Here is a 13,460-nt window from a genome sequence, read left to right on the forward strand (position 1 = left end):
TAAACACAAAAGCTTTTCTCTCCACGGCTGCAAGTTTCCATCTTATTCACCTTTCCCTCCTCATGCTTTAATTGAATCTGTAAGGCATACTTCTTCTAGTACTGTAATCGGGTGTCATGGAAACTTTGGAGTCAGCATAAAGGAAAGGGATTGGAAGACTGACAGTCATTAAATAGCAAGAGGGATATTTTTTGAAAACAAAGGTTTAGAAATTTGGGACTTACACCAACATATAGGAACAAGTCTCTTTAAATCATTTCCCTAGCATGCTGATGTCTTCTCTCAGAGTTTTGCAATGACCCAGACCAAATACTACCAGGGTTGGTAAAAGTGTTCCCATGAACTAAAATTTCATATTGTCTAACACTTAAGCAGCCACGACTATTCAGGGTTAGCAAAAATTTGTCTGAAAAAATATTTTTACAGAGTTAAACTCTTCATTACTCAAGAAAATGAAAAAAGCTTGGAAGATGAATTTCTAAAGTAAATCTATAATTTATATGAAATGGAGCTGTAATAAAAATGCCATACACGTGTATAAAAGCTATTGTTTCACAAAGAAAGTGATTTGATTTGCATTAGTACAATGGGTGAGAGTACGGCAGAAGAAAAGAGTCACAAATCAATGGCTATGCTTTTCAACAAATTGAATCTTCCGTAGCGGCACTTTTCATACATACATATTAGGTATGGAAACTTCTCTACTGGGAAGTAGAACTGAACACAGGTGAGGAAAAATCCCATACCCTCATGCTATAATCTTGGTTTTACATTGTTGAAATTGAATGGCACAAATAAAGCAAACAAATATGTTCCCTGAAGAATAAGAATAAGAAACACCAATTGCAAGTACAAAATTGGTGTGCATATCAAAATAATATATTTTGTGGTGGAAAGAAGACACTAGAAGTTAGTATATCAAAGCTAGTTTGTCTGGGAGATTGCTTTATACTGAATAAAATTTCCATTTTAGGCCTTTTCTATCTAAAAGAGCATTCCTGATTCTCTGTGTCCTGGAGACCCAAAACTGCGTAACCCAAATACCTCCTAACACAGGTTTCAGCTCTGAACCTAAGGAAAATGTTATCAGTATCTCACTGTGGTAGCAGACAGTTCTGGGAGAACAGGGCTTATTCTGGAAAGAGCTTCACTTCCACCACCATGGTGTCAATGCTGAACCTCTGGAGTGGTATCTGGGCCTGATAGCTGAGGTCAAAGTGGGATTGTGGTGATTTTCTTGGGTTTTACTGTGGCCTTCAAGCAGCAATGGCCCCAGGGTCATCCATGATCTTTCTAACCAGCCCACAAGACCTAGACTGAGTCACCTTAACCCACCCATGAGATCCAGAATGAGTCAGCTTGACCCACCACTGCTCCAGTCTGCTGTAGAGGGCTTGGGAAGGCTTGGAGAGGGGGAAATATCTCTTGCCCCAGTCATGTCCAACTCTCCTGCTCCCTACAAGCTCCCTACAAGCATCTCTCAATCAAAGCAGCGAGGCCAAGATAAAAAGATATTGACATTTCTATATTCATATTTTAAAGGAGTGAAAAAAAAAAAAGGCCTGTGGGATCCTCTTTCATTTCTATTCAAAAGGATTAGTAGAGGCTAAGTCCATTTTTTTTTTTGTTTTCTCGCTTTGACTTAAACAACGGCCTTGCGTTTAATAACTAGAAGGACATTGCAAATGGGTGGAAAACAAATCTGAACAGCTTTGTAATGCTAAATAAAAGCTACTGGAAAGCCTATATCTGCCCTTGTAGTCTCCATTTAAAAAATAAAATTAAAGCTTGATTTTCATTGCAAGTAAACTGAAAAGTTTAATTATTCAAATTGGTATCCCACAGGCACCCATGTGAAAATATGGCTAGCTCAACAGGTGAGCAGAAGCTTACCTGGTAATCGTTTAGCAAGACCAGACCCAGCCCTGTCCCACCCAGCATAGCCCTCCTGGCTGGCAGTGAGGAGCAGAGCTCCTCCTTGCAATGTTCACGTTACTTTTAGTAGCTCTCCAGCAGTTTTGGGATCCTCTTGTTCCGTTAGTGATCTCAGTGTAAGCAGCATGTTTTATGTTATGTGTCTGGTGGCAGATACCACTCTGAAATTTCAGTTTATGTTTGTGTGCTTCTGCCTAGTGTCTTCTTCTTGGTGGTGATGACCCAAGTCTGCTGCACGCAACAAACTGTTGCTGATGTGGCATTTTTTCACTTGTTGCTCTGAAATAGTTATGGCATGCTTTTGGGCCACCATTATATCAACATCTCTTTTGTTTTTGTCATTTTAAACACTGAAATGTGATTCTCACAGCTGATGTTTATGACCAATTGATATGAAGTAACCATCAATCATCAGGTAATACACACATATCCAGCACTAATGTGGCTAAATGGAATTAACTCTTCAACAATTAGTTGTGGACATAACTTTAATACCTGCAATGCATTTCTCTACAAATTCTATACAGGGGGTAGATTCTCAGAATTAAAGGTTCATGTTTTAATCTTTCCTAGTTTTTTTCTTCTTTCAACTTTCTTTTTTGCCATTTCCTGTTCAGACACAGGAGTATTTTCATAAGGCCAAACTAGCTTTGCAATTGTTGCTCACGTCAATAATTTCTGCACAACACCACATTTGTTTGAGCATTACTCACAGGTGTAAGGCTTTAAAAGTTTGGGCTCCTTTTCAATGGAAGATGAGGTACCAGCCACCAGTAACCATTTTTTCCAGTGCATGATGAAAACCCAGGACTGTCAGGAAGAACACATTTGCTTTGGAATACAGCAAATAACAAAACGGAATGAATAGGCATGAGGCATCCATGAGACAACAGCAGGCAAATGTTTTATTTCTCTTTCAAAGCATAAAGAAAATGTCCAGGAGAAACAAAACTATGATGCCAAGTGTTCTCTTAGGTAGTTGTGCTTGTCTGATGCTCTGGTCAGCACGGGGGATGACCCGCAACAGTAATGCCCTGTTTTTTCCCACTAATGATTTGTTATAAGCATTCATATCAAAGAAGGAAAAAAAAAAAAAAAAAAGAAAAAAAAAGGAGGAAAAAAAAAAAAACACATAAAAAGATTGTTATTAAAACAAGGGGTTATCTCTAATACCTGCACTATTAAAATTATTCTCCTTTTTCTACTAAAGAAACAGTGGTGTGCTTTACATTTTGATGTGAATTGAATGTAAATATTTTCCCCAAATTAGGCCAGCTGCCTCGCAGAGATATGCTCGATATGGTTACCTGGCTTGTCAGTGGATTCACAGCTTCTTTTTAATTTCTTTTCTGCTGTGGCACCATGCAATTCAGTGCTTCCTCTCTCATTTCCCTGGCAAGCAAACCAGTGCCTTAGGGCTTTTAGGGATAGTCACAGCCCTGTGCAACACAGGCTGGCTCGCTCGTCCCTGCGTGCTGGCTTAAAGTCACTCTGACAACGTTACTGTGCATCGTGTATACCAGCACAACATCACCCTATTAGAGCATTTGAAAGTAATTGTATCTGCCAAGGGAAGGCTCTGCAACATGCAAACTAAAGCATACTTCATTTAAAGTACTTTCTCTAATTGCTCTGTGGGGCCAAAATTCAGTTACAGATGCTGTGAAGCCTGGACTCATTCCTGCAGTCCATATGCAAACAAAACTAACTGCTCACTGGTGAGGAAGGAATTATTCAGTGCAAGGAAATTCACCGAGAGTGTTTAATTCTAGCTTAAATAAATGAACAGCTTGCAAAATACTTCCCTGTTTCCCTTGAGCTCTGGGCAGCTTTTGGGCAGCCAGGTCAGCTTCACTGCTTCTCCTGGTGCCTGGTGGGGTGATGGGGTCAAATTGATGTGAGACCCACATGTGGCAAACTGCCTTCACCAAGGTGGCCAGCCTGCTTTCTCAGTACTTAGGAAAGCTCTGTATTGCCTTCCTAAGTGTAATGCTAAAAGAAATAGTTTCCTACCATTTGAAGAGGAAAAATTTCTCAGCAATGAATAATGAATACCTAATACATTTCAGATTTGCTTTTCAACCACCTATAACTTGTCCCTAAGGATAAGTAGCCGTCCACTTATCTTAGACTTCATGCTGTCCACATCAATTCTGTAGCATGTAGGGTAAAGCCCTGCATAAACAGCATGCCTTCAAGTTGGCTTTGCTGGGTGCAGAAGGGATGCTGAGGACACTGGTGCAGGATTTGTTTGTGTTTTGTGTATGCTTGGAGCAATGGCTGAGAAATAAGTGATGAGTAACAAACCGCCTACTCTGGATGTCAGCCTCTCTAGATGGATCCACCTAACTTTAAATAATGCAGTGTGGAAAAAAAAAAAAAAAAAAAAAAAAAAAGTTTATTCACCAAATACTGTTTCCAAGTGAGTCTCTCTGGTGGATCTGCTTTTTTACACACACTCTAAATCATTCAGGTTTTGTTAGGCAGTATTATTTTTACTAAAATGATATTTTGCATTCCACAGCTTCCCATTTCCTGGAAAGGAAAGCAAACTTAAAATATATACCTAAACCACTAAGCCATAGGCAGAGAGTAATAAGCCAATGCACAGAGTGTCTCCACCTGTATAAGCAAAATTTAAAAAATAAATTAAAAAAATCCAAACAAATAAAAAGACAAAGCTGGAGTTAGAGCAGACAGCCTCATAAACTTTAACATTATTTTCAGTTCCAAGTGTTAGGATGCACACAAACTCTGTGTTAAGTTTCTAGCTCATTTCTTGTGAACTTCACACCTTCCTTGTGAACCTCTTACTCCTTCCACTGATTTCATGTCCCCGGAATAATTTCTCCTGGAAAAGTGGTGGCTGGCATAGGGGAACATCCTACTAGAGAATCTCAGGGGCTACAAGAAAAAATAAACACCCATGGACAAGCATATTCCAGAGCACGAGAGCCTGTTTTTGTCTTTTGCCTTCACTGATTACAGAATCAGCCTCTTGATTTTTCTGACATTTAGATGTTGTTTTCTTTGTTTGCAGCTCCTTACACATGGTTCTCAGTTCTGAATTTGTTGAGCCAAGCATCTCAGAAATCTTTTTTTAACGTCAATTGTAATTCGTACTTTGCTGGCAATCCTCCTCTGGATTTTTGTACTTCCAGCTTTTGCCCATGCCCCAGGATGACAAGAATCTAAACAGTGTCCTCATTTCCTATCTCTCAGGCATTTGTTTATGAGGGGTCTCTCTAGTCCGAGGGAATATCTTCCCCACTTTATGAAAAGGAGATAAAAAATATTGTATTGTGTTTTAGAGGGCAGTGGATGCAACAAAAATGCTGCCCTATGAATTGAACATGCAGGCGTGCAGAGACAGTGAGACCTCCAAGCCCTTTGGTGTGATGGGGAATTCACCTTACAATTGCTGAATTCCCTAGAAATGCTTACAGAAAACCTAGAAAGTGACAGGTCCTCTGAGAGTTTTGCAGCTACATTTCTCCAGTGACCTCCCAAGTTAATGGGGGCTCTGCAAAGTCAGCTGCCTTTGGATCAGGCCCTGCTGCCTTCCTGCTGGCAAAGGGTGGTGAGAAACAAAACCCTGCATTCACAGCGGGGGTCTGCTTACAAGAAGCACACAGTTTTTTGTGTGTGTGAGTGTGTGTGATATGCTCTGCTATGGGAAGTTAGCTTAAACTGGCTTTTTTTTTTTTTTTTTTTTTTAACAGAATTAAAAACAGAAGGTTTTTCCAACTTCAAATATTTATATGAACAGGAGTACTGTACTATATCAATCAAATACTTGTGGACCAAAGATGTGTTGAAATCTATGTACCTGATCTCATGGAGAGCCTTGTGAACTGCTCCGAGCTAGTTTATATTTAAAAAAAAAAAAAAAAGGAAAAAAAAAAAAGAAACTAACCCAAATGACAATACCAGAGCTTGTTAGTGCTGTGTTTACACTGTGTGAACTTAAGTTACCAGCACAACAGCAGAGGATGTATATTTTAGATAACACAATCTGGTTTCTATCTTTTGTATTTTTAGATTTTAATCCTATCAGTCTCTTAGCCAAGCAAATGAGTATTGAGTTTAAGTATTGTTGTATAGAGGGAAAAATCCCGGCTTATCTTAGAAAACAACTGGTTTGAGTATAAAAAAAAAAAAAAAAAAAGAAGTTGAACTTAATAATTCCACTTAGAAACTAAGTCACATTTCTCCAACTGCTCTTTCAGTTCATGAACCTCGCTGTGATAGAGTAAAAGGAAATGGATTTTCAGAATTTTTGATTCTGTTGCCTGCCTTTTTGTCCCGGGTGAACAGAAATAGACTCTGAGAACTGATTTCTGCAGGCATTATTTCTCAACCATTTTCATAACATTTGAAGTAAAACATCCACTTTTCCTCTGCCTGCCCTGTAAACACCAACCTGAGAGGCAAGCCAGATCCTCGGCTCCTTCTGGCTCCTTCTGCGTGGCCACGGGGCCCAGTGTCTCCAGCGGCTGTTGGACCTTCTGGGAGCACAAACAGGACTCTGTCGTCTGCTACGTTGCCCGCCTGCTCCCCAAAATGACATTTCAAACTAATAAGTTGTGAAGTCCACTTTTGGAGTTGGGTTTTGCTCTCTACAAGCAGCAGACAGAGGTCATGGTGCTAATTACTTGTGGAAACTCATTGGCACCATATGGCAGTAATTATGCCCCCAAACCCCTTGACGCAAGGATAATAAGGAATTGGCAAAGTGCTCTCTTTGGCTGGGACAAAATATATTGCTCGGGAGAGGTGTATCACTTTGTGATCCTAAGGTCACCTCTGCACCCTTGAAAACCAGTCTGCCATCTCAGGAGAGGAGGCAGGCTCCAGAGAGGACCTTACCTGGTTGCACCTCATTCAGGGGCTAGCCGTGGCCAGGCAGCTTTCCAGAGTCTTCCCTGCTTCCATATCTGCCATGATAACCACTGCTGGGCAAGCTGTTTGAAGAAGGTTAGTGTTGCACTGTAAGTGCAGCCTGGGATATTGCCCAAGTTGATTTCCACCAAGTGAAAGCAGGAAGCAATAGGAGCCAAAGTGAGCCATAACAGCCTGGTTAAAATAAAAGGGAATTTTGCCCGAGTAAGGCTTGTAGCTCAAGCCTTTCATACAAACCAACTCAAGGAAAATACTTTTGATTCAGCACTAAGCTAGCTATTTTAAAAGCTTTGAACAACACCTCTGATGTGGGTGACCTTGAAGAAAGTTGTTATTTATGGTACCATCAGCCAAAAATGTTTGAATTCCTACAGAGGCTTTACAGGGTGGTTTCCTAGGAAATTTATAGCAATGGAAGCAAAATCAGCAAAAGCAATTCAGATAAGCAAATAAGTAGATCCAGACTTGCATTTTTTAAGTGGATGTAAAACATAGAGACAGAGAAGGAGAGGAAAACTTCTGTTTTACATGAAGATTTGTGCTCATTAATAAACAATATATCATTAACTCATGCTTAATTTCCAAGGGACAATAGATAGTGAATAACTATACTGAATAACATCCCCAGCAGTTTTAACTGATGGGCTTCAAATTGCCAGGAGTACAGCACCTTTCGGTGCTGTGTGGTCTCTCCCCTTGCCAGCACGTTCCTCGAGTAGATTGCCTCTCCCTTCCACACCGATGCACACCGGTCCTCTCCCTCCTCACTACCACAGCCTCCAGTGCTCCTCCCCAGCTGCATCACCACTCCCAGGGCCCAGGCTTCTCTGCTCCTGCATATTGAACCAGCAATGTATTTATTTCTGGTACGCCTGCACAAGAGTATCAAACATTGGTAGTGCCTTAGAAATCACAGGGAGGTTTCTGAATGTGTGCTTTTCCCCTCTCCCTCTTCTTCTGCGGCACCACCACAGCCTGATGGGCTGATAGGCAGTGCAGGAAGCTGTGATGGAGACCGAATTCATGCTGATTCTGGGACATCTGGCCACGTCAGATAATCTCACCGGACGTCTGAGCTGACTTTCACTTCGGTGCTGGCAGTGCTCTGAGTTGCTCACGGGCTGGCTGCTTTCAGCCCTCTTACTTAATCTGTGGGTTGATTTACGATCTTTGCTCTGTTCAGCCTGATGAGCACTACTGATAAAAAAGTAGGGCTTTTAAAGAGATGGGTGACTACAGCTGGGGCACTCTGACAAGTGTTTGAAGACGTTTTGAGACTTCTCTTGAGAACAGTTGAGGGACAGATGCCATGCTGAGAACACATTGACCTAATCACTTCAAACTGTGCTATCAAAGAAAATAACTACCTGATGCGTTTCCTCATAGAGCATTATAAATGTTTTGCATTCACGTTTCCATAGTTTCATATTTTCCCATAATCGCATATAATCTTCTTGGCAATAATAAATATAGTACTTGTCGCAACCGTGGCTACGAGGCCTGGGAGCATTTTCCAGGACTGATATTTTGGCTGATCTTTGAAATCCCACAGGCACAGGGTCTGCCTGTGGCCTGCTCTGATTTAGTATGTCAAGTAAGGTGAGGCAATGAGTGGAAGCTGGAAAGTCAGCTATGGGGGTGCCTGATCTCTCCCTTCAGCACTTAAACACCTCTTGGGTTCAGCAGGAGTTTAGACAATGTTATTTTACCTCTCTTCATGAATCCTGATAGTGGCAGTGTGCTGGGCTTGGAGAGGGCCACGTCCTCAGCTCATGCTGAGCCAAGGGGCTCATCTTCAGCATTCTTAATTTTCTGCCAGTTTTCATGCACATCACCCCCAGCTGGGGTGCTGCAGCATTCCCATCAACTGCAACAGCTCCCGAGGGCCAGCAGAGCCCCAGTGCAGTGCTCAGGGAGGTGCCCAAAGCCAGCCTGGATGCACTTGGGTGCAGGTGTGCCCAAGGCATGGGAGACAAAGGCAGGTGGAAACAGAGAAAAATAATGGGGTTAAAAGAGAAGAAAAGCAAGAGAAATTAATCTTTATATGAACACCAGCGCACTGTCCCTCTTTTCATACCCCACTTACGAAAGGATGTGACTTTCTGGTGAGTGATCATGGGACAGATCAGAGGCTAGCCAACGAGTGGATTACATAATAAGCTTATGCTAAAGTCTGTGATGCCAAAACACCCTGTAACAAGGATACTGGAGAACAGTTTTAATAACATATTCCAAACTTCCTGAGGTTGTTTATACCATACTTCAGACTGATGAAAAGCTTTTTCTTACGTGTGGACTAGTGTGAAATACCTTGTAACTAGTGCTAAAAGATCTGGGGGTAGCACATAGCACATGGTTTCTCAGCTAGGGACAGAAGAATTGCTTATATACCTCAAGAAAAAAAGCCAATCACATAATTACACGATTTGGGGTTTATTCCAAAGCCTTTCCTCCTATAAATTAACATCTCAAACAGGAGATTAGCTGCTATTTTTAGAGTAATGTTATGGTGTAGATCTTTTTCTGCAGCTTTTTCTTACTCAGGCATCAGAATGGCTCAGTGGATTGATGGTGCGAGGTGAAACATCACATGAGAATCATTAGTCTGATCAGAAACAGGGTCACATCCACTTCTGCACCCCAGATGTATGCTCGTGCAAACCCCACCAGCAATGGTACAACACTCAACAGATACAGGCATGAATCACACCCAAAGTCATTACAGATTGAAGCTAGTTACTAATGAAGGGCTTGTTTGGTGAGCCATATGAAAAAAGATGGTGTTTTCAGTACAAATCCCAGAAGACAGATGTCCACATTTCAGAAATTACTTCCAAACTGGCACTACTTGGCACTCTCAGAAGAGAGGGGGGGGGGAAGATTTAAAAGAACACTCTAAATCTAAAAACATATTTGTGTCTGAACTATATTTACCCACTATGGCCTGTGAGCTTTTGAAGGAAAAACTCAATCCTGCAGTTATGTTGTTGATTGTGGTAGTCTCTAGACCTCAGAAATACTTTAATATGGCCAAAAAGCATCTATTTCATCTTCTTTTATTGCATATTGCGCCCTTCTACACAATCATCTCCTCTGCTTGTTTCCAGCTCTGCTGCTTTACTGAAATCTCCCCAAGCTGCCCGGTGAGAACCCAGGTAGAAAGTATTTAAGATCTCCACTGCAGGCTCAGGCTTCTTAGTCAGTTTTCACCATCCCTTACACAGCTCAGAGACAGAGAAATCTCCATGCCCTACAAGAAACCCCACAGAGCTATGGGCTTGGCACATAATAAGGCCACAAGAAACCCCAGTTCTGCCCTGTCCTGCTGCCGAGCACAGCCCTGCAGGCACTGCCCGTGTCTCACCACAGCCTATTCCTTCTGCTGTCAGCACACATCCTTTAGACGCCGGCAGGAAATACAGCACAAAAGTGGAGAAGGGAAATTGTTTAATGACAGAAATTGGCAAAGACAGGTGTAATCCTCAAGCTACTTTTAACTCATTTTAGGAAAGGAGCAGGTATCGTTTTGACAGCATCCCTTCAGCATGCAAAGCTCCCACGGTAAGGTGTGGTCTTCCTAGACTGGGCAAGGAAACCCAGTCTCCCTTCTGCTGGAAAATGAAGGTTCCAGCTTTTTCACAGCTGGGGTGGCAGTTTCTGCAAAATCAGTCCAGGAAAGTGTTTTAAATTTAGCTTTCAGTGCCATTTAACATCATTGTTAAATGACAGCTATGGTGTAGCACAAATTGAAGGAAGTCTATTAGTATCTGCCCTTGGTTTTGCAGCTGCTGTTTAGACACCAGCTTTGCCATTTTCATACCTACAGCTGCTCTTTTGCTGCAGACTTTGGGCCGGGTTTAACTTTGGTTTATCTCCAGCATCTTCCCTACCTAGGGATTTGTCTCTGCTCTTTTCCTGCCTCTTCTAATTAGCCTAAAACATACATTTTTTTTCTTCCCTTATCTCTATTCCCCTCTCTCTCTTCTCTCTCCCCCTCTCTCTCTCTTTTTTTTTTTTTTTTTTTTTTTTTTTCTTTTCCACCCTCTAAGAAGCAAATAGTGAAAGCAACCATACATTTCGAATTCCTGAAAGTACCACTTTTAAACCAGGGTGGCGACTTGTGTCCTGCGAAGAGTTTGAGGTCCCACTCCTCTGCTGCTCCTCATTTTTTAAGACCCCCGCAGCCTTGCTGACAGCTTCCATGCACAGACATGGGGTTGCTGTAGGGAAAAAAATAAATAAATAAAGGACAAACCACCCCCCTTCCCAGCTGTGCATTCACATACACAGGCAAATCCTGCTGGGAAGTAACAAGGAGCAGCAAGAGGAAATGGATCTCTGAGATACTAAACGCTCATCGCCGCCTCCCCAGGAATGGATGGGATGGAAGAGGAAGTGTCAAATCCCAAACAGACCCTGCGTGTACACCTGTGGCTGTGTACACATGGCCGTTTGAACCTGCAGGAGACAAAAAGCAGGCGAACAGCTCAACTTGATAAGGCAATCTGGATATTTACGTTACTGCATGCTAATGACTGCACATAAGCCAGAGCACAAACCTGGCCTCTGTGAAAATGGAGGAGATAAATAGGAGTTAATCATAGTTTTCCTGCAGTTGTGTTTTAGGAATGTGAATGCTTGAAGGCAGTGTCTGGATATCTTATTGAGCATAGTCCTTGAGCTTCAGTTTAAGTCAAATTACTGCTAATTATTAAAGCTCATCGAGGCAAACTGTAGTATTGTTTAGCAACACCTCTCAAGGAGATACTACTAAACTGAAAAAAAAGATGAGAGGAAGGAATATTTTTTCCTGTCAAAACAAGTAGCCATGCACAAAATACCACAAAGTCAGCAGAATATTGGTGCTTTTCCCAGAGAACTATGTTCTGGAGAAGGAGCCCCAAAATCTTCAGTGAACCCCTGTGGCGCTCCTGTGCTGTCAGCAGAGCCAGGCTGGTGACATGCTGGGCTGCCAGGGCAGAGTGCTGGATCAGGCTACTCTGCCATGACTTTAAGATGGATGGTGTGGCCCCAGCTGCTGGAATCACACCTTTTCCACTGTCATTTGTGCACAGTGCATTGCTCACTCTTGTAGATTCAGATACACGTCATACTGTGAAGCAAGAACAACTCAAAAGTTCACCAGATGGAAGTGAAACAACCCATCATGGTTTGCCCCATCGTTAAACCATGCCTTGTACAGCAGTACTTCATTTTTTACCTGAGTACCTTAATCTTTTGCCCCCCTAGACAGCTACAAGGGCATACCTTCAGCCAGCAAGGAGTACGTTGCACACTATGTAAACAAGACAGGCTCTGAGTCAAAATCTTTCTCCTCCAGCAGGAATCTTTCCAAACTTGTACCAGAAGATGTATAGGGATGAAACAGTGCAACGACATTTTTCATAACTCTTTGGTAATATACTAGAAGCAGAGACAGGAGCAGACCTTCATTTACAAAGGGCTGAGGAGTCATGGATTCAAGATCTGCAGATGGTAGCATGGAGCTTGTGCATCTTTCCTGTTTATTGTTCATACACTACTATTTTTTCCTGATTTTTATTTCTCTTCTTCAATGGCAGCCTTTACATATATATACAAATATTTATTTTTTTTAAGAGTGGACATATCTATGCTCCCGGACAGTCACTTACATGCATGTCCCTTCAAAATCCATAGGTTTAAAACCTAAGACCAAGCTGTGATTCAAAGTTTTGCAGTGAGCATAGAGCAAAACATCTGTGTCCTCCAGAGCAATGTGAATGAGTCACAGCACCTGCAGGGAGGGAAGAAGGAGTCAAACTGATTTTCCAAAGTACTGACCACTGACATATCATAGGGGCGATGTGGCCTTCAGTGAGGGGAAAGACAAGAAAGGAGAATGGCATAGCTTTTCTGTGTCTTCCTTAATGAGATGTTTGCAGAATTAAGAGGGAGGGAAGCAGGAAATGCAAGTATTTATCATTTGCCATTTTCAGTTTGTTGCATGCTATAGGACTTTTCTGCTACTCTCTTTACCAAAAAAAAAAAAAAAAAATCTTAAGGCTTGTACTGGAAACAGAACACACTGATGGCAGAGCACAGACAAGCACAGTCACTCCACAGATAGTTCTGCTCCCTCTGCTCCCCCTTGGACCCTTTTATTTCCTAGTACCCCTTGCTTCTACTAATCCATCTAAAGCAATAATTTATTCTCATTTCCATGAGAAGTTTTCTCTCCAGAGAGAAACTGTGGCCCTTTCAGAAGGAGTTGAGCAGATGTATAGTTGCACATCTATGCATTTAGCAGAACCCGTTCTACAGAACTACATACAACAGAGGTTGCATGCAAAGGGTGATATGCTGACTAAGTCTAGATTTTAGACAAAATTTCAACAAATCTTTTTGATGTAGTCATGTTAACATACTGAAAAGTTCAGAATGTGTATAACTTTTGCAATAAGGAAATATTCTTTCATGATTTCAAGTATTAGTACTAAAGTTCAGTCTTTGAGCACTTCCAATCACAGAACTACTAAAACCAGAAGAATTCAGATGGTTAGCAAAAATGGTATGTCTTCAAGATGTGTCTCCTGTACTAAAATGATTTGATCTCAGCTTTGGCTCTGAGTCAGATAAGATAG

The sequence above is a fragment of the Netta rufina genome (genome assembly GCF_964035555.1).
Source record: "Netta rufina genome assembly, chromosome: 4".
NCBI classification, from domain to species: Eukaryota; Metazoa; Chordata; class Aves; order Anseriformes; family Anatidae; genus Netta; species Netta rufina.